This window comes from Dromiciops gliroides, chromosome 1 (assembly GCF_019393635.1).
Source record: "Dromiciops gliroides isolate mDroGli1 chromosome 1, mDroGli1.pri, whole genome shotgun sequence".
Classification (NCBI taxonomy): domain Eukaryota; kingdom Metazoa; phylum Chordata; class Mammalia; order Microbiotheria; family Microbiotheriidae; genus Dromiciops; species Dromiciops gliroides.
Window position 1 is genome coordinate 750,863,206 of NC_057861.1, and position 24,672 is coordinate 750,887,877.

At 39.8% G+C, this 24,672-nt stretch overlaps 1 protein-coding gene across 9 annotated transcripts in view; it reads left to right on the forward strand.

Moving 5' to 3' along the window:
* Positions 1-24,672, forward strand: part of ERC2 (ELKS/RAB6-interacting/CAST family member 2) — a 1,007,143-nt gene that overhangs the window by 700,256 nt on the left and 282,215 nt on the right. The gene's annotated exons all lie outside the window — the stretch shown is intronic.

The window sequence follows — 24,672 nt, forward strand, 5'->3', positions numbered from 1 at the left end:
GAATTAAGCTTACCATTCTTACATTCATTGTCTCATTAACAAACCCTAACCCTAAGCACAAATGTTACTTTGGCTTATAGTCTGAGGTTTTCCCAAAAAGAGGGAAATAAAAGAGGTACTTAAGATACAATACAATTCTGTGTGGGACAGGTCATTTATTCTCAAACAGAAAATAATGACAATGGTAGAAGGAACTGTCATATGCATTACAGGATAATTTAAGCAGGATTTATAACTTGTAACTAGTGGTACAGTTGTCTGAAAGGATGATACTTAGTCCTTCTTGAGACATAAGACAGTGTGCAGGCTTGATAATTAGTTACTTTATAATTGGCTGCTACATAAATGTTAGTCATCACCACCACTAGCACCAGCACCATCTACTCTTCTGGTAAATGGGATAGGATTGGCCCTTCTCTTGATGGTGACCATCCTCTCCACGATGCAAATACTTCTCTTGCCACCCTCCCACTTCCACCATTTGCTCCAAGTGCAACCACTCTAAGAGATGCTACTGCTACTCTTTACAGAAACATCCAGATAGTTCAAATTTATAACTTTGTCCACCAAAGGAAATTAAACTTGGAAGAAAGCTAAAGCATTCAGGGACCCCATCACACAATGAAGTGACTAACTACATCAAGGACAATGGTCTCTCCTTCTTCTCTGGCCTTTGATACTATTATTCATGAAGGCTTGTAGAAAATTCTGGAAAATTGGGTTGCCCAGAGAAGTTCTTCAGTATTATACAGCAGTTCCACCATGGCATGCTTGCCAGGATTCTAGTTAAAGTACTATGCTGTAGTACTTTCTCAGACTTCACTGGAGTGAAGCAGGGCTGTGTGCTTCCTCCCATGATTTTTAGCGTGAAGTTTTCAGCAGTGTTGTGAGATGCCTTTAAGGACGACATCAAGGCCAGCTGCTGAGCTGATGGTAAATTTTTTAACTTGAAAAGGCTTTAAGCCAAGACTAAAGGGAGAGTTGGTGTATGATTTTGTGTTTGCAGATGATTGTTCACTCAATGAATCCTCTGAGGCTGCGATGTGACAAAGCATGGACTGATTTTCTGCTGCTTGTGCCAATTTTGGTCTAACAATTAACACCAAGAAAATACATGTTCTCCACTGGCCAGCACCGTGCTTTCCATACATGGAACCATCAATTACAGTGAATGGAGAAATACTTTATGCTATGGATAAGTTAACTTACCTTGGTAGTTTACTTTCCAGGGATGTACACATTGGCAATGAGGTTCATACACACACACACACACACACACACACACACACACACACACACATATTGCTAAAGCTAGTTCAATGTTTGGGAGGCTCCAAAGGAAAGTATGGGAGATAAGAGGTATTAGACTGACTACCAAACTGAAGGTCTACAGAGCTGTTGTGCTGACCTCCATTGTTGTATGCCTGTGAAACCTGAATGGTCCACCAGCACCATGCCGGAAAATAATTGCTTCCATTTGAATTGTCTGAGGAAGATTCTGCAGGACACCGGACAGGATAAGGACACTGAGGTCCTTTCCTGAGCTAAATTGCCAAGTATTCAAACTCTGCTGCAACTCCAATGACCCTGCCATGTTGTTCAAATGCCAAACAGATGATTGCCTAAGACTCTTACAGAGAATTCACACAAGGCAAGCACTCATGCAGAGGTCTGGAGAAGCTTTACAAGAAGACGCTCAAGGTCTCTCTGGAGAACTTTGGAACAGATTACATGGCCTGGGAGACACTAGCAGAGGACTGCCCAGAATGGCGTGCCCTCATCAGAGAAGCTGCTGTGCTCTCTGATCCAAGCAGGATTGCAGTAGCTTGAAAGAAACCTGAGATGCACAAATTATAGAGACATCTCCCTGAATGTTCATGTGGATTATTTGTACTGGACCCATTGTAGAACCTTCCCAATTTGGAGTGGTTGGATTGGCCACAATCGGACACACTGGTCCTTGACCCCCAACATAGTGATGTCACTTTGGTCCTCTTTGAGCACAACCGTTGCTCATACCATTCCTATAGCAATTAAGTGAATAGTACATCAGCTCCTGGATGGCAGGGGCTATTGGGGGTCTTGTCTTTGTGTCCCTAGAACATGGCACATAACAGTAGATCACAGTTACTTGCTATATTGCACTGTGCTAAGTACTTTATAACAGTTATCTCTTTGGTCCTCACTACAACCCTGGAGATAAGTTCTATTATTATTCCTATTTTACAAAATAGGAAACTGAGGCAAACAAGTTAAGGGACTTGCCCAGGGTCACAAAGCTGATAAGTGTCTGGTAGAAGGAACTGTCATATGCATTACATGATAATTTAAGCAGGATTTATAACTTGTAACTAGTGGTACAGTTGTCTGAGCAATAGGTGCTGAGCAATGTTTCTTTAAATGACTTGAATGAAATAATGAAAAAATAAACATGTATTAAGAGTTTACTAAATGCAAGACACTGTGCTCAGAACTGCAGATACAAAGAAAGGCACAAGTAGTCCCTGGCCTAAAGAAAGCCTCCTTCTAAAGGGGGAAGAATTGGGGATGGCTTCAAGGCCACATCATCTTTACCTTCCAGGTTGGTTTCTGTGTCCCTTCAGACATCTGTAACAGGTGGGTTGCAGTACCCATTGGCCATCTGTAGTCAGACATCTTCCTAGTCTGCACCATGATTCCACCTCTCAATCCAATGTAAGTTCCTTGAGTGCAGGCACTATTTCCTTCTTGCCTCAGTATCCAGAGGTGCTGGGGCATAGGTGAGATTTCTAGGTACCTGTTCAGTTTATCTGTGCCCATCCAGCAGATAACAGCCATTCCTAATATCTTCCTGGGTCTTCATCATCATCCTTCCTTAGCATGGGGTGAAGCGCTAGCCCTTCCTTTCAGTTGTACTCAAGATTGCTCCTCCCACAATGGAAAATATCACTTGCAGCAGCCAGGGAGAGGCCACCCATCTTGTACATTTGGGATTGCTTTCTATAGGATTGTGTCTTGGACCGTTTCCCTTACGATTCTTTCCAGATGTGTCGCCACTTCAGGTACTTTACCAAACTTTTTGGTTTTTTTAAACATAGTGGTTTTTTTGTTTCATTTCACTCTCCTCCAAGATGTAAAGCTGAATTTTGTCTGATCCCATTGCCCAGCACTTCCTAGTCGCAAATATGGCGTTTTCCTGTTATTGAAAAACCAATTAGAAATTCTTGTGTGTTTCTTCTGTCTGGGCTTCTTACCTCTTATGGTTATTTATAGTACACCTTCCTTTTGTTTCAGTTTCTTAAACTTTCAGTGCCTTTCCTGTATTTTTTAATATGATTTCTAGTCTGTACTTTGGGCTCTGAAACTAATTTATGGTCACCACATATGCTATTGCAAGGGTAGCTAGCAGTTGTGATCTATATGCCTCTAGCAGTGCTTCCCCAAGTTAGTCATTACAAAGTAAACAGTCACGTGCATTTCCATTCCCATTTTTGCCCATTTCCTGTCTCTTTGCCACTGGTAGTACAGTCCTGTGGGAAGTGTGGTGTCATTTCCTTCCCTCCTGATTAGAGAGTGAATGAACTTATTGCTTTTAATTGGCCCTTTTTCATATTCCTGGGACATAGCTTTTCTATGCTTTTCAGGATTGAACCCCACTCTGGAGTTAAGTCCCCACACATTTAACACATTTTCTTAGTGAACTTTTGCATGGGCAAAAGATGCTGATTCTTTAAATTACTCCCATAAAGATAATTGACGATGAACCAATAAGCTAAAACAATAAGTCATCATAGATTAAGCATGCTAAGTAGAGTCTGGGGCAGTTAAGTGGTGCAGTGAATAAAATGCCCCACCTGGAGTTAAGAAGACCTGAGATACTTACTAGCTATGTGACCTTGGGCAAGTCATTTAACCCTATTTCCTCCTCTGTAAAATGAGCTGGAGAAGGAAATGGCAAACCTCTCCAGTATGTGTGCCAAGAAAACCCCAAATGCATTCACAAAGAGTGACAACAACAATAACAACCACCAGAATCAAGGGGGACCCCAAGCTCTATAAGTAGGACCATAGGGCATCCCTCAGAAAGTGAAAATTGTCCAGAAGTGCTTAGGTCACAGACTTTTCTGATGCCCAGAAGATGAGCTAGAACATTATGACTGCAGCTATACTCCCAATTTATAAAGACCATGGATGTCCAACGTGTAGCCTGCCCTATGTTCAGCAGCTATAGACAATATTCTCTGTAGAATCACAAAAGCTTCGGGTTAGAAGGTGGCTTCTGAGGTCACTGATTCCAGTCACTACATAAATAGGAATCACTGTTACAATGTCTTTGATAAATGCACCATCCTGGACGCTGCTCAAAGATCTTTACAGATATGAAACTCATCTCTTCCAGAGAGAGCCCCTTTGACATTGGAGCATTATCAGATTATTGTTGTTTTTAAATTTTCCTTATAAGAAGGGGAATCATCTGCTTCCCTCTAATTTATATTCACCCTAGATAAGCTTTCTGTAGGCTAGTGATCGATAGCCTTTCAAACATTCAAATGTGGAGATTACACCCAATCCCTCCAAGTCTTCTCTTCTCATAGAACTGTGTTGTCTCAGATTTGTACAAGACATTAGGTAGCCTGTGGTCCAATCATGTGACCTTTAAAAATCAGACTCTCTGGGCCTCAGTTTCTTCTACTGTAAAATGAGAGGCTTCTACAACATCAGATCTCAGAGCCCTTCCAACTCTAAATGTATGGTACTATAATCTCAGAAACCATACTTGACAAGTTGTCATCCATCATTTGTTTGAAGAGGTTAAATATTTACTAATTCCTAAGGCAGCCAATCTTTCTGTTGGCTAGCTATATATATCCATCAAATGATATATGTATGTATATACGCATGTATATGTATGTATACATGTACATATGTTCTTATACAGACATACACATGTATTGTGTATTGCACATATCCACATATATATATGCAGGTGTATCCATATACATACATGTCTATTATAGGCATAACTTTATATGTTATGCATATCAAGTCCTTCCTTTCTCCAACTTCTGCTTCTTGTTCCTAATTCTCCTGGGGCCAAAAAGAAAAGCCCCAATCCCATCTCCAGAGGGCAGCCCTTCAGATTCTTGAAACTAACTAATATGCACTGTTCTGCAGCCGAAACCTCCTCCCACAGCATGATTTCATTTTCCCTTATCTTACAAAGACTCTTACTCGGATGCTTTGCAGATCATCAGTGACGTTCCTAAGATGTGGCACTTAGAACTGAGCTCCCCTCTCCACTGTATTTTGAGAAGGATAGTGCACATACACTGTTGAGCCGAACCCTTTTTCTGCAGTAATTGATTCTAGTAATGCAGCCCAAGAACATTCTATCTTCCCAAGAACACATTTGCTTTTATTTTCCCCCTAATATCTCCCTCTTGACTCCTATTGAATTTTCAGTCCAATGAAACCTTACATCTTTGGTTTCTTGACATGAAATTTTGTATCCCCCAACTTGTATTTGTGCTATTGGCTTTTGAATTTCTGATGTAGGACTTTACATTTGTACCTATCATATTTTCTCATTTTGTATTTACTTCATTAGTTGTCTGTTAAGACATTTCTGCATCTCAATTTGTATCATCTTATGGGCCACAATTGAATTTAATGTGCATACTGTTGTTGCCTCATGCAAATCTATAAATACATTGAATAGAAAGGGGGCAAAGACATATTCCTATGCTACTCCACCATAAGCCTCTCAGTGGGGATTGATCCTTTAATTAGAAGATCATGAATTAGCACTAGAAAATGCCTTCATGTTCATCCAGTCCAACCTGCTCGTTTGATGGATATAGAAATTGACCATTCTTCTTTCTGGCCATTTAACCAATTGGATAGCCACCCAATTTGACTTTTGTACAGCCCACATCATTACATTTTGTGCAAAAGGAGAGCTTGAAAGACTTTGTCAAATTCCATGCTGAAATACTATGCCTTTGGCATTCTCCTCATCTATCAGTTTAGTCCCCTCAACAAAAGAAGAAAGAAGTTTATTCTGGCGTGACATTCTTGGTGAATCCATACTAGAAAGTAGTGATTATTGCTTCTGTTTTGAAGTATTCACAAACCATCCTTTTAATGATGTGTTTTAGAGTTTCACTGTGAACAAAGAAGTTGTGCTTACTAGCTTATATTTTGAAAAATTATTTTCCTTCCTTTTTGGAAGGGAAGCTCTAAGGCATTGAATCATCTCTAGTCCCATGACATCTCTCCCTGGTTTTGTTCCCACCCACTCACCCAAAGATCACCAGCAAACATTCACCCATTTGACATACAAGCTCTTTCAAAACCCTAGATGCTGATGACCCATGTGTGGTGAACTGAAGTTTTCAAGGACAGACTGACAGACCCTTACTATTTCTTTACTTGACTTGAGTTTCAGTATCCTGTTGATCATTGTTTATTCTGTACTTCCTAGTATGTTTGACTGGAAAGAGGGTGGGTCAGTCATTTGGAGAAAGGAGAAGATAAACAGTAGATATCTCATGTGCTCCCCTGGTATCAGAGGAATGCCAAGAAATCTAGAGGAAGATCCCCAGGAGCTTTGGAGAATCCCAGGGAAGGATTTGTAGGAGTCCAAAGACAAGGATTGCCTAGGATAAGACAGCATCAATGGGTTGCATCTGGCACATTTGAAGGGAAACAACCAATGAAAAGGCATGTTCACCAGGAGATGGAGTATTGGGTAAAAAGGACAGCAATGGGGCCATTATCACTGGCTCACTGAGAAAGTAGCTGGTGGAGGGCAATAAGGTGTTAAAAGATTGGAAAGGTAGGAAGGGGCCAAGTTGTGAAAGTCTTTGAACTGCAGAGGATTTTATATTTGATATTAGAGGTGATAGGGAGGCATCGATCCTGATTGACTAGGGAGAGGAGTGTGTGTATGAAAGGGTTTGACCTGTGCTTTAGAAAGGTTAAAGGACAGATATGTAGACAATGAACTAGAGTGGGGAGGGACTTGAGGCAGGCAGCGACAGCCTACTGCAGTAGTCTAGGTGGGAGGGGATGAGGACCTGAACCTCAGTGGCAGTCGTGTGAGGAGAGAAGCGACAATGTATGAGAGTTACTGACGCAGCAGGTGGCATAGTGGATATAGTCCTGGGTCTGGGGTGAGAAAGACTTGAGTTCAAATCTGTCCTTAGACACTTACTAGGTGTGATCCTGGGCAAGACACTTAACCTCTGTTTGCCCTAGTTTCTCCAGTTGTAAAATGGGGACACTCACTTCTCAAGGTTGTTGTCAGGAACAAATGAGATATTTGTTAAAAAGACTTAGTCCAGTATCTGAGGCACGGTGGCACTATATAGAAATGTGTATTCCCCTCAGCTCCCTTGTGAAGGTATAAATACTAGGACTTGACACCTGATTGGATATAGTTAAGGATGACACCAAAATTTTAAGCCTGGATGACAAGGAGGGCTGGTGGTACCTTCAATAGTAATAGGGAAATTTGAAAGAGGGGAGTGTTTTGATGGAAAGATAATGACTTAAATTTTGGACATACTGAATTTAAGATGTCTTTGTAAAATCCATTTCAAGATATCTAATAGTCAGTTGGAGATTAGAAACTGAAAGTCAAGAGAGAGGTTAGGGCTGGATAAATAGATTTGAGAATCTTAAACATAGAGAAGATAATTTAATCCATGGTAGCTGATGCAGTCACTAAGTGAAAACAGAAGAGGACATAGGCCAGAGTCCTGAGGGACACCCACCATTAGTAGGAGTGACTTAGTCATGATCCAGCAAAGGAAACTGAGATACAATGGTCAAAAAAAGTAAGAAGTGAACCAGAACCATAGAGAGAAGGGGGTATCAAGGAGAAGAGGCAGGTCATTAGTGTCCAAGGCTGCAGGATGAGAATTGAGAAAAAGGTCATTAGATTTGGCCATTAAAAGATCAATAATTAATTACTTTGGAGAAAACAGCTTCAAGGTCAGAAGCCAGAGTGCAGTGAATTAGGAAAGGAGAAGAAAGTAGAAGTATCATTTGTTGATGCCCTTCTCAAGTAGGAAAAGTTCAGTTGAATGTTCTCAAGGAGGTGAACCTTTCTGTCTTCTCTTCAATGTCAGTGGTCTTCATTGCATATACCCTGAACAGCTGTCCTAGCTTATGGCTGATCTTCATTTTACCCCAAGTATTTTACAAAAGGGGACACAGGGCATTGAGGTGATTGTGGGAAGGGGGGAAAGAAAGAATGAAGGTTCTAGGTAATGGGGCAGGATATCATGGTTGAGTCAAACATGGGAACCATGAAGACCTGTGCTCAAGTTCCACCTGATACAGACCAGTTGTATGACCCCAGAAAAGTCAGATTCTAAGTAGAAGAAGGGGGAAAGGAAGCATTTATATATCATCTATTATATGTCAGGAACTGTGTTAATTACTTTACAAATATAATCTCATTTCATAAGAATATTTGTAGATCTCCTTTATAAGAATAAGTTTTCTAACCTAGAATTTCCTATACCAATTAAATCACAGGTTTGTTTTCCCATCTCCCCCCAATAAATAAATAAAAGCAATAGAAAGACTTCACATGAAAAGACCTGATTTGATGTCTCAGACCTGTTATGTACTAATGGGGTGACTTCAGGTCATTTAAAACCTATCTGCCTCAGTTTCCCAATCTGTAAAGTAGTGATAATCAACTAACAAACATTTATAAAGTGCTAACAGTGGCTGGGGATTGCACCAAGTATTGAGGATACAAATAAAAAGAAAAACCAATATCTGCTCTCAAGGTGCTTACAATCGAAAAATCTTACTACCTCTTACCTAACTCCAAGAATCATTGTGAGGAAAGGGTTTTTTGTTATTTGTTTTGTTTTTGTGTGTGTTCATATGCGTGTGTTGTCTTTCGAAATGTGATTTTTTTATTTACAATATAAACTGTACCTCTAAGCACTTTTTATTTTTAAATTTATTTATTTATTTATTTATTTATTTATTTATTTATTGCAGGGCACTGAGGGTTAAGTGACTTGCCCAGGGTCACACAGCTAGTAAGTGTCAAGTGTCTGAGGCCAGATTTGAACTCAGGTCCTCCTGAATCCAGGGCTGGTGCTCTATCCACTGCACCACCTAGCTGCCCTCGAATTCATCTATTTTTTTAGTGCTGATAATATACAGGTGTACCCTATAGAAATCTGCTGGATTTTTTTTTGCAATGACCACCAGGTGGCATTACTTAAAGCTCACATTTCCAGATGTAGTTCATATTTGAGGGTGACTCCTTAGGGGGGAAAAATCCTGTTTATCCCTGTCATCCTCTCTACTGGGACTAAGTTCACAGAACCTCGGGGCTTGAGGGAACCTCAGAGGACAATCTAATTCAACCCCTACCTGAAAAAAAATCTTTCTAATTTACTCAACAAGTACTCCACCAGTCTTGGCATGAAGACCTCCAGTGAAGGAGAGCCCACCACCCACAAAGCATCTTTGTATGTTGTTGAAGAGCTCCAGAAATTAAGAAGTTATTTCTGACATCCAGCCAAAATGAGCCTTTCTGCAGTTCTCCCCAAGTTGTCCCAGGTTCTGCTCGCTGGGGGCCAAGAGAACAACACTAATCCTTCTTCTCTGTGGCAATCCTTCAAAGGCTTGAAAGACAGTGAATTTGTACCCCCTTTCCCTCCTCTTCTCCCAAGCCCTTTCACCCCTTCCTCTGGCGTGGTCTGAACTCAAGGCCCTTCTCTGTCCTTCCTTCCTCTGGAATCTGGTTTATTAATGACTTTTAGGATTATCTCCCCACTGCTGAGGTCATCACACCAATGTAGGTCTGTTGACAGCTCCCCAATGTGACTGTCCTTCTGACTCTGCTGAACTTCTAACTCCTTTCCTCAAAGAACATTCATTGGGAGACATGGACCTTGTTGCTACAGGAATGACTTGAATGCCCTTTCCTTAAAGCTCCCACAGACAGCATGAAAATGGAAAATGCTCTGGACTTGAAGTAAAGAGACCTGAGTTCAAATCCCATCTCTGACACTTACTATGTGATACTGGCAAATCAGGTTATTTCTCTGAGACTTGAATTCATCATCTGTAAGATGGAGAGAATTACATCTGTCCTACTTGCTTCACATGATACTCATATGAGCACTAATTATTTGTTTAATTTAAAATATCCAACCCCACAAGGATGATATTCATGGATTTCTAAGTTAATTTTCTTTAGGTTCTAGGACAAAGCGAGTTGGGAGAAGACCCAATAATGAGCTAATGCCTCCTACCACAACAGAAGGATGGACCATTCAATCAACAAGCACGAATCAATTGGTTCCTATGGGCCAGGCACTGTTCCAATCCCTGGGGATTCCAGGACAAAACCCAAAACAATTCCTGCCCTCAAAAAACACTTCTTGTTTGCATTAACATATGGCTTTTAAGGGGATTCTGTTGCTCACACAAATCAGGTAACATACAGGAGTCTGGCTCTTGGGGAGACAAAATTAAATAAAGTAAGGAAATATCAAGCTCAAAACTTGTCCTTTAGAGTCTTGTCATTCCTGCTCACATACATCCAGTGGCTTCCCAGTGTCCTCTAAAGAAGACACTATACTTCATAGTCTGGCTCCTACTCACTTCTCCAGGCCACATCTATATTACTTCTTCTATTTGATACTATAGACAGCCCAGCTTTCTCAACATCCCTGGGCCTGAGCCTGCTCTTTTGTTCTCTCTGTTTTTGCTTGTGCTACTCTGGAAGGGAGGAATAAACAAACTCTTTCAAAGCCTAACTAATGTGCCATCTCCTCCCTGAAATCTTCTATCCTTCCTTCCCCAGATGCAAGTGGCCTCTTCCTCTTCAGATTCCTCCTTCCCCTTGGTCGGACCTGTACTTGGCACTTATCACACTCCTCTGGTGGTTATAACTCTATTTCTGTCTCTGTCTTCACCCTCTAATAGACTGCAGGCTCTTGGTGGGTGGTGGGTGGGAAGGAGCCAGTGCTGGGTCATCTTTGTGTTTCTAGATCCATCAGATGAGGATCAAATGAGATAACATTTCTAAAATGCTTGACATTAGATCTGCTACACAGTGAATTAATAAATGCTTACTCTATTCCATTCCAGATACGCATGAATGCATTAGGTCTTTCTAGGCACCTAGCATAAACAGTTGGAATTTAATAAATGTTTATTAAATCAAGAAAAAGGGAAGCAAATTAAATGCACTTTTATGATGTTTAGATTTATTACTAAATGTGCAACAGTGGATAGAGCATTATATTTAGGATGATGAAGGCTTGGGTTCCAATCTCACTCATTCCTTCAGCAAGCATTTATTAAACACCAACTACCATTGCCATTCTCTATATGGGTTCTAGGGTTACAAAAACAAAAAAACAAAACAGCTTCTGCACTCATGAAACTTATGTTGTACAGGGAGAAACTTTTAAATTAATGGCTTTTAGTATCTTCTATATCAAAACAGACATTCAGTGAACAAATATTTCCACAAACATTTCCACAAACTGAATTAAATGCTCACTGTGTGAAAGGTACTAAAATGGACAAAAATTTATTTTCAAAGAATATTAATAACAAGAAGAAAGAGTACTTCCCTTTGGTCCTAGCTGCAAATGTGGCAGCCTGCTTTTTGCCTCTGCTCTTTTCCAAGCATGGGGTAATACTGACAGACAAGAGGGCTGACAATGACAGATTGCCCAGGGTCCAGCCTTCCTGTTTAGCTCAGATGGACTTTGTCCATTTCTGGGCTGGGCTGTAATATAAACCCTGGCCACCCTCAGACATCTTTGGTTTTGACTTCTCAGGCACCGCTAATCCTACAGGTTGCCTTATTGTTAAGTACATTCCACAGGAGAGGCATCTTGGCCCTGAGTTAAATGGGCAACTGAGAGGAATTCTCAATGTGTAACTGGAATAACAAGAATGAAGGACCATCTTCTAATGTTACACACTTTGGCAACATGAAGTTATGGGTACAGAGAGCCTGAGTCACTTGAAAAAATATATTTAATATATATTATAATTATAATAAGAATGCAATATATTGTGTATTATATATAATATATTTTAATATATAATATATATTGTGTTACACACACACAGAAAAATATAAAACAAACTATACAACCCCACTTTGCTTTGAAGTATGCTTGGCATGGGTTAGGTTGTGTACTTGACCCTGACTTTTAAAAGGTCACCTTTTAAGCTCTCTTTCCATTTCTCATACCGCCAGCAATCCTGTCTTGCCTACTCTTGTGTGGCCATTCCTATCAATACAGACTGATTAATCATGAATGGTAATTGACCAAGCCTGGCCTGGAGAACTGGAAGACTGTCACTGCCATATTGGTCATTGACATTTCCCCTCCCCCCAGATCTCTTTCTTCGTTAGTCTTTAGTCAAAAACCAGACTTCAACTTTAGAAATTTAAAAGTTCAGTCAAAGCTGGTTGTCATTAATAGGAATGTGACCCTATGTGCATTAGATGAGGGAGAAGGAATGGAAAATAATACAAGCATCACCAAATCTCTTAAATTGGATGGTTTCTTTCTGGAACTGAATGAAGTGAATTTTGTTGACTTGTTTTTGTTACTTATTAATGATAGTATCCTGTCATATCTCCATGCTACTGTATATGCCTGGATTGCACTCTTTCCTTTCCTTCTTTCTCTCTTTCCTTCTTTCTTTCTCTCCCTTCTTTCTTTCTCTTTCTTTCTCCTTCCTTCCTTCCTTTCTCTCTCTCTCTCTCTCTCCCTCCCTCCCTCCCTTCCTTCCTTCCTTCTTGTTTCTTAGCATCTCAAGATTCCTTTACAGCCCAGTTCAACCATCCCCTCATCTGTGAGGTCTCTCCTGATGATCCCAGTTGTTACAGTACTCCTTCAAAATTACTTTGTATTCAACTTGTATTTGTTTTCCCATTACTTATATGGATGTAAGTTGTTCCCCCAGGTAAATGTAAGCTCCTTGAGGGCAAGAACTGTCTCATTTTTATCTTTATATCCCTAGCTCCTGGAGCAGTCAGTGCCTGGTACATTTTTTCTTTTGTTCAGTCATTTCAGTCATTCCCAACTCCTTGTTACCCTCTTTAGGGTTTTCTTGGCAAAGATACTAGACTTTTTCCCCTCCTGCTCATTTTACAGATAAGGAAACTTAAGACATAGTTAAGTAATTTGCCTGGGGTCACATAGCTAGTAAATGTCTGAAGCTGGATTTGAATTCAGGTCTTCCTGACTCCAGGCCCAGTGCGCTATCTATCGCACCACCTGTCTCTTCCACCTGGAACACAATACGTGTTAAATAAGTGATTTTTGATTCACCAAAAGGCACAGTGGACAACATATTGGACTTGGAATCAAGAAGACCTGAGTTCAAATCCAGCTTCAGAAACTTACTAGTTCTGTAACGTTTGGCAAGTCCTGTTTCAGTTTCCTCAACTGTAAAATTCCTTCCCAAGGCTGATGTGAGGATAAAATGAAATAAAACTTGTTAAGTGCTTTGTGAACCCTCTAGAGCTACATAAATGCAACTAATGATGGTGCTGATTATGATAAATTGACTAATAGTACATGTTTGTTGAAAAGTTCAAAGTTGCGTATCCCCTTACCTTGTATTAAATTTTTCAGTGTACTGAGGCACACACTTATCAGAAATGGCTAGAAAAACCTTTAGTATCTGAAACTCACAGATTCTGAGCTGAAAGAGAATTGAGTGGACATCTAGTCAAATCCTCTCATTTTAAAGATCAGGAAACTGAGGCCCACAGAGGTAAAGTGGTGGTGATAGTAATAGCACTTACTTCATAGAGTTGTTGTGAAGATTGATTAACATAATCAATAAATTCATCCTTGGACATTTAAAAAAGTACTTGGGCAGCTAGGTGGCACAGTGAATAAAGCACTGACCCTGGATTCGGGAGAACCTGAGTTCAAATCCATTCTCAGACACTTGACACTTACTAGCTGTGTGACCCTGGGCAAGTCACTTAACCCTCATTGCCTCACAAAAAAACCCAAAATACAAAACAAAAAACAAATAAAAAAGTACTCTCTAGGTACCAGACCCCATGCAAGACACTAAAGAGATAAAGAAAGGCCTCTACTTTCAGCGAGCTTACCTTCTATTGATAATATAAGATCATATGAAAACATTAAATCATCATATAGAGGGAGATGTTATAAGAATAACACAGGAAATACGTGACAGAATTGGGATTCAGACTATGTCCTTGTATTCCAAATCTAAAACTTTTTACACTGCTTTTCTAAGATCCAAAGAAATGCCTTCTTCAGCCTTTATTTCTTTTTGTTTCTATGTTTAGAAGTCATTTAAACAATTCTGCAATACTAAGTCAGTGGAGAATCGATGAAGGTACAAATCATCACCAAAACTTCCCAACAGATCTTGGGTCTTGGTGGAAGGGTTGGAACTGAAAAAGACATGAATAACCCTATCTTAAAACCAAAATTCGTGTTATGATGGCCCAACAGGATGAGATGGCCTTGCTCCATTCTGCTTACGAAGGAAACTGTGGAAAGGTCTAGGGGCCTCTTTCAGATCATCCCCTGAGCAGAGGTGAGCAGAGGTGAGGGTTCCCACTGGAGTCTGGACATTCGACCTTGTTGTTTTTTGTGTCAGAGAAATCCGAGTTGTGTGCTATCAGGTTTCAAAGACAAAAATTGGCGTAATTGGAGTAAATGACTTCTTATGGCCAGTCCTGGGTAGACCATCAACTGTGAAGCACACAAAAAGTAGGCCTCCAATATGTCATCTTTGAGGACCGGGTCTGTTCTTTGTCCCTCCTCATGAATGTCATCAGTTCCATCTGTCTTGCCCTTGATTCCCTTTGTGGTTAGGGTGCTTCCATTTTCAATGTATGCTTATGGCAAACAATGGGCATCCTTTATTGACAAATGGCTCTTATTGATCCATTTGACTCACCCATTCACATTTTAAAATTTTATTTGAAAAAATCCAATTTCCTGTAGTTTGAGCACAAGAGCAGTTCCAGTGGGTGAAGAATGGGTCATTCTCTCTCCCCCAGCCCCCACCCCTTCCTTGGGGGATGACAGCAAGGCTGTTTTTAACAGGATCTTTCACCACCATCTATCTCAAGTCACCTCCTACTGAACTTAAAGTTGAAGACTCGGGGTCGGAAGGGAAAGAAAACAGTAATTAAAGGGGAAAAGTTGATCGAGCTGTTTCCCCCCCTCCCTGCACAGTCTGATTAGAACATGGCTTTGGGCTCAGCCCATGACATAATGTAGCTTTTCCACTATGAGCCATTACTCCAGTCATTTCCTAATGGATTTTGTTTTTCATCAGGTAGATTCCTAATTGAATATGAAGCCTCTGCAGCTGACTGGGATAGCCACCCCTCTCTAGGCATCTGATTAAAATGACTCTAAATGAAGATTACATGGCTCTTGATGGAAGCTCCAATGGGCTTAATGGACAAACAGAGTTGGAGAGTGACCCAGAAATGTTTAGGCAGTTCCTTTCACTGTGATTCTGATAAGTAGCAAAGCAGCAAATTGTAGAGGGAGAACTTTCAGCAATCTTGGGTTCCATTCATTGTAAAGCAATTCCAAAAAGAAAGCATTTATCTCTTTAGTCTTTCCACTTCATTTTCCCCTTTCCCCACCCCCAAACCTTTTGAAAACTCCATTTTTTGTGTGTTTTATTAGCTGTATCCTAAATACCTCCTACAAACTGAATGACAGCTTAGGGCTATTAAATCTGTTCATAGTACATATTTTTATCCATTGTTAACCTTGACTAAATGTATGTGAACAAATGGTCCTTTCTCCCCCCCGTTGTTGCCTGTATTTGTTAAAGCAGTGATTCTCTTTGACATTTGTTTAGGCTGCAGCCTTGATAAAATGCTGGACATGGTAGACTCTTCCCCCTTGGCATTCAGCAGGCCCTGAGCAGCTTATTTCTCTTTGTTATTATCTTATCTTCTTTGCTAGTATGCTTGGGGCTTCCTTTTCCTATTTTAACTTTTATTTTCAGGCGTAGACAAGATTGCCTTGGATTCTGCAAATGGTAGTCTTCCGATGTTCTAAAGACAATCTGAATATTATACTTTTAAAAATAATAAACATTTTTATTTAAGGTTTTGAAATCGAAATTTATCCTTCCTTCCTTTCCCCCTTCCCTGAGGCAGTAAGCAATCAGATATGGGTTATACATGTGCAATTTTGTAAAACATGACCATATTAGTCATTTTGTATAAGAAAACTTAAAGAAAAAAATGAAAGAAAGTGAAAAATAGCATACTTCAGTCAGTTCTTTCTTTGGAGGTGGATAGTATATTTCATCAATAGTCCTTTGGGATTGTCTTGGATCATTGTATTGTTGAGAACAGTTGTCATTCACAGTTCTTCATCAAACAATATTGCTGTCTCTGTGTACAATGTTCTCTTGGTTCTGTTCACTTCACTATACATCAGTTCATATGTATCTTTCCAGGCCTTTCTGAAACTGTCCTGCTTGTCATTTCTTATAGCACAATAATATTTCATCACCATCATATACCACAGCTTGTCATTTCTTATGGTGAATATTATCCATTTTGAACTTCTGTGACAATCTGAGTTCAATATTTTGAACATTATTTTTTCTTCATAAACAAACAATGGAGAACAATGGATAGAGTCAAGCTGTTAGGAATGTGCTTTGCTCAATTCTACAACAGTTCAATGTGCATTTGTTAAGCACTTGATGCATGATAGGCCCTGAAGATAAAAAGACAAAATACCATAGTTCCTCCTCTCAGGAAGCTTATAGTGTAATGGGGAGATCATAAGATCATAGACTCAGGGCTAAAAGGGATCCCCAAACCCAGCTAGTCAAATCCCCTCTTTTCTGGGTGAAGATACTGAGGCCCAAAGGGTTTAAGTAATTTGCTGAAGGTCACACAGGTCAGAAGAGACAGGGGCAGGTGCTCCTGGCACCCTTTGCCATACAACACCCAGAGGAGGATATTCAAAGTTACTTCAGACACCACCAACAATTGGAGGGATTGGGAAAGGTTTCAGTTCTGAAGTGGGTCCCAGTGCTGAAGGAAGCCTTAATGAATATTTTAATCATTTATTAAACTACATAACTCTGGGTAGAGCCCCAGCTAGGGATGAAAAAAGCAAACTATGGCTATTAAGAGGGTCCACTTTGAAGATATATTAGCCTAAGTGTAACATTTCTCTTTGTCCCTAATTTTTGTATCCCATGTGCTTTGTTTCTGAAAGGGTGGGACTTATTTCTGAAAGGGTGGGACATCAACAATTCCTAATTTTGTAATTCTTAAATTGGTCAATCCCAATGTCCACATTGAAATGTGGTTCATATTGAAGCCTCGCGATCTGAGTCATGGCTACCACTCTTCTCTCAATAGTTATCTGGAGATGCAATATTAATCCAAGTTTTGTTATTGTTGTTGTTAGATGGTACAATTCAGACTACTACAAACTATTAACCCCAAAATTAGCTATGAGGAATTCTGCAAGTGCAAAAAATGTGATGAGGAGATCAATTAGTGTCCAACAGACATGCTTTCCATGAATTAGTTAACTGTGGAAATACAAAGAGCCTGGGAAGCCAGGGCTCATGACTTAACTTTGACATTTGCAAGTTGGGTGAACCTGCACAAGTTGTATGCCTCCTCTGAGCCTCAGATTGCTCTTCTGTAAACTGAGGGTAACCTCAAGGTCTCACAGGACTTTTTGTGTCATAATCAGATGGCATAGAGCTTCATAGATGTTGACCTTTCCTCTCATCCTGTCATAATTCTTCCCATATTTTATCCTAAATTCTCCATAAGTAATTCACATAAATAAATAGCAGACCTTCACATCTTTTCAGCATCATGGAGATGCCACAAAACTGCTTGAATTATCTTCCTCTCATTTCTATCCATGGCTACTCTACCTCTTCCCCCCTTTTGTTTTTTCCTTTATACTATGGATTTCTCTTGTTTATATGTCCCTTTGATTTACCAGTTTCTCCCTTGCTTGACCCCACCCTCAGTCATCTCTTGTAACAAAGAATAAAAGAAAGAGGGAAAAAGCAGCCCAGCTAATCTTCCTCACCCCCTTTTCTAGTCATGCACGTGTATAACATTTTACATCATTTGTTCTTATAGGCCGATAGCCATTGTAATGGCGATGATGATGATGAAACATGACATTCATATAATACTGAAAGAGATTTATATCCATTATTTAATTCAACAAGCATTTATTAAGTATCCAATATGTACCAAGCACTGTGCTAGGTACAAGGGATAGAAAGATCAGAATGAAATGTTTCCTGCCCTCAAGGGGCTTATATGGGAGATGGGAAGTGCCAGACAATAGGTTCCCAAATAAGCAAACACAAAATATATGCAAATAAGTACAAAGTATTCTGAGGGAAAGCATGAATAACTGTCCTATTTAATACTCAGAACAACCCTAGGAGGCATTACTGTTCCCATTTTACAGATGAAGTCTCCGAGGCTCAGAGAGTATCAGTGACTTCTCCAAGGTCTTAACCCTCAGATTCAAGATTGAGGTTCAGGATTGGATGACTTCAAGGATTGTAGGCATTCCAGTTCACCATTTTGTCATATATATATGGCAGAGTTCTACAGTGTGTTTACACCCACCATGTTCCTTTCTTTTGCCCTTTGGATTCTCTTTTTTCTTCTTCTGACATTTTCTATGCTCTACCCCCATTTGGGGGAGAATACTGTGATGGTTAAAAAATCTAACTGTGGGGCAGCTAGATGGCGCAGTGGATAGAGCACCGGCCCTGGAGTCAGGAGTACCTGAGTTCAAATCCGGCCTCAAACACTTAACACTTACTAGCTGTGTGACCCTGGGCAAGTCACTTAACCCCAACTGCCTCACTAAAAAAAATAATAATTTAACTGTGATGTCTAAAAATCTAATGTGTGGTCAGCTTAAATTAGAAACTCATGGCACCAATCTTTTGAGCATTAAGTATTTATTAAAGTATATTAGGGGTCAGTAAAGAGAACACGTGGAGCAAGAAAGAGATGTCTACTCTGCGTCCCCCTGCCACCACCCACTGGTTCCCATAGGAATAGGCCTGATCCTTTGCGGCTTCTAGTGGAAGTTCTCTGTGGGACTGGAAGTAGGGTGGTCCCCACACATGGCTCCAAGCTAATTGGCTGGTCCATTGATTGACATGACTTACAGGCGGTCTATGAAAAGCCACACATGCTTTCTCCTCAGGGCTGAGCTGCCCTGGTTCTCACAATGTCTTTCTCAGCAGGCTGGTGGCACTCTGATTCTCACAATACTCATGTTAAAAAGAAAAGATTGTTTTGTTTTGATTTTTCATCAGCTAGCTGCTTTTTTGGATCATTGAAATAGCTACAGAATTTCCCAAATGTGCCCATGCTCAAGTCATCTCTCTCTCCTCCATTCTCATTCTGGCTGTGGATCATTCTCACACAAGCCGATTGGTGCATCTGTTGTACTCACCTCAAAAGCTGCCTATCCAGCCCAGCAGGCCTTCTTGTAGGTTCGCATACAAGATGCTCCATCCCCTCTGCCTTTGCACTCACTGTACCTCACACCTGCCTCTGTACAGGGGACTTCTGTATTCAGAAGTGCTTATATCATCCCAGTAGATGTTTTTAGCTTATTGTTTTTTAACTCAACAAAATAGTTTGAACCATTAATTTAATTTGTCTATAAACCAAGAATCATGATAGTCTGTCTCTGGATAAGTCCTTTCTGCTGGTTTGTAGATGAGCCAACTTCTTGGAAAATGGGCTGATTTTGGGCTTATAACATATATTCAGAACTCAGAATTCAAAATTATCTAGGTATTATGTAAGAAACACTTGATAAATAATAAAATGCTAAGAATAAGTTAAAATGATTATTACTATTCTTAGGCTCAGATGTGCATATATTGATGGTTTCAGTGTGTGTTGACTTAATATTTCCTTGTCTTATCACAGGTCCTAGAGGTAGCCTGGGAAAGTGAATTAGGGAGCAAAAATTTGAGCTTGGAATCAGCATTTCAAAACTGTTTTCTGATACTACCAGTGTGACCCTGGATAAGTCACATCAATTAGAGTCCTCCCTAGGCTTTATGTACTAAGTATTAGACAGTTTGGGCTCTATATATGGCACAAGAAATCCCCACACTGGAAGTCTGTGATTGATGAAATCGTAAATACTTTATATTTTCTTATTTCACAAATTCTGGCTTTATATAATTTTTTATTTTTTTAAAAGTTAGGCTAACAAATGAAGAGAATGGTTTAGTGTAGGGAGTAGTGGTGGCATTGTAAAGGAAAACAATGATGAAAGCAAAGGCAATATTTTTAATTAGAGGTGTTTTTAAAATAACCGGGTAAATTTACTTTGCTGGGAGTTCAATGGAAATATTACACCAGTATTTACATAACAGATTAGTTGGCAAAAAAAGGAAAAACTACTAAGAGCCAAAAGGATTACTTTCTATAAATATTAATGCCAGAGACTGGCTTTAAAAAACACTGCTAAAATGAATGATTTTTAAAATGTCTTTTTATTAGCTCCATTTATTAAACAACAATAAGACATTGGGATGAAATCAATGTTAACATCTACATGGAATTTTCCTTGGTAATGCATTTTTCCTGTACTTGACAGAAAAGCTAATTAAGAATTATAAATTATCCCAATCCTCTTTTGTGATGTTCTTGCAAGAGAAAAAACTGGTGAAATTGAGCAGAGCCCTTGTTTTGGAATCTCAGGTGGACAAGGACAGGACAGTCTATGGTTAAGATGCTATTTGGAGATGTTGTGAATGGAATCTGGTCATTGGACCCAAATGAGGAATTTAAAAAGTAGATTATGGCCCCACAAAAAAGAAACAAACAATAGGAAGTAATTATCCCCAGGAGACAATCCCAGGGTCAAACCCAGGGTCTCTTTGGTTGATAACAAGAAAAATCACACCATTCAGTTAAACTAAACAATCATTTATTAAGCACCTTCTATGTGCAAATAAATGAGCCAGATGATGGCAAAACAATGATATGCACCCAAATCTAAGATAGTTCTTGCCTTTAAGGAGCTGACTTGGTATGGAGGGGGGAGGAAAAGGGGAAAACAGATCAATCAGTCAAAAATGCATTAATTGAGTTCCTACTATATGCCAGGCAAATATTGTACTACTAGGAGGCAGCTAGGTGGCTCAGTGGTTAGAGCACTGAGCTTAGAGTAAAGAAAACCTGAGTTCAAATCTGGCCTCAAACACTAGTAGCTGTGTGACTCAGGGCAAATCACTTAACCTCTGTTAGCCTTAATCTACAGGAGAAGAAAATGGCAAACCCCTCCAGTATCTTTGCCAAGAAAACCTCATGGACAGTTGTTGGTATGCTATGGTCTATGAGGTCACAAAGAGTTAGACACTAGTGAATGAATGAATAACAACCACCAGGTGCTGTGCTAAGCCTAGAGATTCAAAGACAAAATAAAACTTCCTGGCCCCAAGAAGCTTCCATTCCATCACAGGAGATAAAACGTGTATACAGAAGTATAGGAAAGACATTCAAAATAAATGTTAGTTTAGTGGATAGGCTCCATAAGTTGGGGAATTTGCAAAGGCCTCATGCAGAAGGTTGGGTTAGAGTTGGGTTGGTTTGTAGTCATTCTTGAGTTTTAAAGGAAAATAGGTCAAGTACATGCAAAACACATACCAAGTTGACTCTGGGAAATTCTGAAGACATCTCATGTATAGCCCATGTCCAAGTTTCTGTAAACTGGTAACAGGATCTCCAGGTCCATGTTCTCCTCTGAGTTGTACATAGGACCCAAACTGATTTACTTCCTTGAGGAAAGGGACTGGGTCATTCTCCTTCTCCCGCCCTAATGGACAGACCAACACCTTGCTAAGAATAGATGCTTAATCAATGCTTGTGGAATTGAATTAAATCAAAGTGAATTGAGTGCCCATGTCACTTTGAAACAAAGCCATTCATGCAAATGAAAGTTGGAGCTCATGCACTCAGTGAGTGTATCCATTATCACACACCATGCAGCACAGCATAACTGAGGGCAGAGTGGTATGACAGAAAAGGCAGGTGCATGTACCAGTGGTGTATTATTTCTGGACCCCCAACAGCATTGAATGGACCAACTGTCCCATTTTGGACTGGTACTGTAGCATAATTGAGAGGCACTATAACCTAGTGTGGAGAGCCTTGCCTTGGACCTGTGGTCAAATGTTGCCCTTAACACATTCAACAGTATGATTACATAATTTAACATTCTAGCCAAAGTTCCCTCATCTGTACAATAAATATAATAATACTTGTAGTACTTACCCAGAAAGCTTGGGAGAAATCAAATGAGATAATATAGAAAAGTGCTTTTTTAACTTTGAGGTAACTATAGCAATGGCGGTTATTATTAGTGTTGTGGGGTTATCTCAATTTTTGATGGAGTTCGGATAGAAATGGTCCTGGGACTAGTTGTCTTCCCAACAGCAGACTGTGGTAAGGGTGGATAAATGATACTTTTCTGCAATTGAGTAAGAGTATTGGAATCTAGGTTCATTTTTAATGGATCCCTGAAAGCACCATCAGAATAACTTCAGTAGTAAACAGGAGAATTACAGTGATTAGTCTTCTTGCTTCTTACCACCTAGCTTTGATTCCTTTTGCTAAGTTTCTACCTTTTGAGAGTTTTTCCTTCTGAGTAGCTTGGGGGTTATTGTTTATTCATCCTTCATTTTCAAAGAGGACCAGTAACATCATACTGTGATGTCTTAACCTGCGTGTGAATTGTCTTTAAGTGAGGCAGAGTTATTAGTATTTGTTGCATCAAGTCTCCTGGAGGGCCATTGTATTTCAGCTTTGGATCTTAGCCATTCCAAAGGCCCCATTCTGGGGTAGGCCATTTTGTTTCATTCTTCAAATCAAACGCCACAGTTCCATTGCCAGACTTTACCGTTGTTCAATGAGATGATTTCTGCTTGTTTTAAAAGCATTTCTGCAAGGATTTAACCCATTAAACATGCATTTTGAGAAGGTCTATCAATTTGGTTCCTCCTGACAGGAAAGGAAGTTATTAATCTTTCTATTTCTGCCTTTGGCTTATGGTCCATCTATTTATTTCACTTATATTATGCAATTTTAGGATGGTTTCCAAATCATATATGGTCCATTTTATAGTTCTGAAAGTGTTCATTAAATTATTCTCTTTAGCACTCTCATTATACTTGGTCCAGGAAGCCACAAATTAGCTGTTACCTTACGTGTGCTCAGCCTCCAGTTTCATTGTATTCTAGCAGGTAAATATAGGAATCCCATTACAGAGTCAAGCCAAATCAAGTCAAGAAGCATTTTTGAAACACGTACTATGTACCATGAACTGTGCTAACCACTGGGGAAACAAAGAAAAGCTAAAAACAGGCCCTGCTTTCAAGGAGCTCCCAGTCTGATGGGGATAACATGCAAATGACTGTGAACAAGCAAGGCAGGATTAATTGGAGATAATCTAGAGCAGACTGGATGACACATACTTCACTATGAAAGGGCCTTCCATCATCATCACAGTGACATAGAAGAAAATACTAGACTTAGAGTCTAATTTTGAGGGAGTTAATTCATCTCTCTAGACTTTGCTTCCTTCATCTATAAATTGGACCTTGACAACCTCTAGGGTTCCTCCTGCTCTAAATCTACAATCCTGTGACTTTAGGGTGGCCACAGAATGGGTGATCAAAGGGGACAGCATGCCCAAAGCTCATACCTAAGAAGTGGGTCTGGCTTAGGCGATGCCTTAGTTTGGAATATATGATGATGTGAAAAAGGCAGTAGAAATGAAAGAAGTCAAAGAGTCTAGTGATGAAGTAGTTAGCATTAGTAGGAAACCTCCTTCATATGTTTTCTTTATCTCATGAGACGAGATTTGCAAGAGAAAGCCAGCCATGGTTGGGTTTCTGTCGGCATTGTTGGAGGAGATGCTGACCTCAAAAAGAACACAGATGCCTGGGAGTTTGGGAGTGTACTGTTGATTAATAGAATGCCACCATATTTACTAACTGCATTTTTACTTAGGGACTGGACCCTTCCTAATAAAAAGCATTTCTTTTATCTTTTCCACTTCTGCAAATATTTTCAAACTAATTTATCCTGTTCCTCCCCCAAGCCCAGAAGGGGGGATTTTTGCTATACTAAAGATGATTGGAATGATATGGCAATATTTTTGCTCCATCACCTTTTCAAATACATAATGTCAGAAGAATACAAGAAACTGGTTATAATATAAACAGGAAATGATAAAAAATGAGAACATCTAAGTGCCTGAAAAATGGGGAGTGTTTATCTAAAATTAATCCACAGTCTCATAACTTTGAAAGCAGAATAAATAGGTTATATTTCCTTGACTCTTTTTGAACCATTGCCCCAAATATTTACATTTTTCTTGTGCTGATGCCAAGACCCTCGGACAATTAAAAAAAGACCCCTGTGATTTCTTGAATGTGGAATGGGCTGTCTTGGTGGCTAGTGTTTTCCTCATCGCTGGAAGTCTCCAAGAACAGGCTGGGCAACCACACTGGGAAAATTAGAGACAGGATTTTGATTCAGGCTTGGGCTTGGCTTACATGAAACAGATGAGGGAGGCTAGAACCAGGCTCTTGTTCTTGATT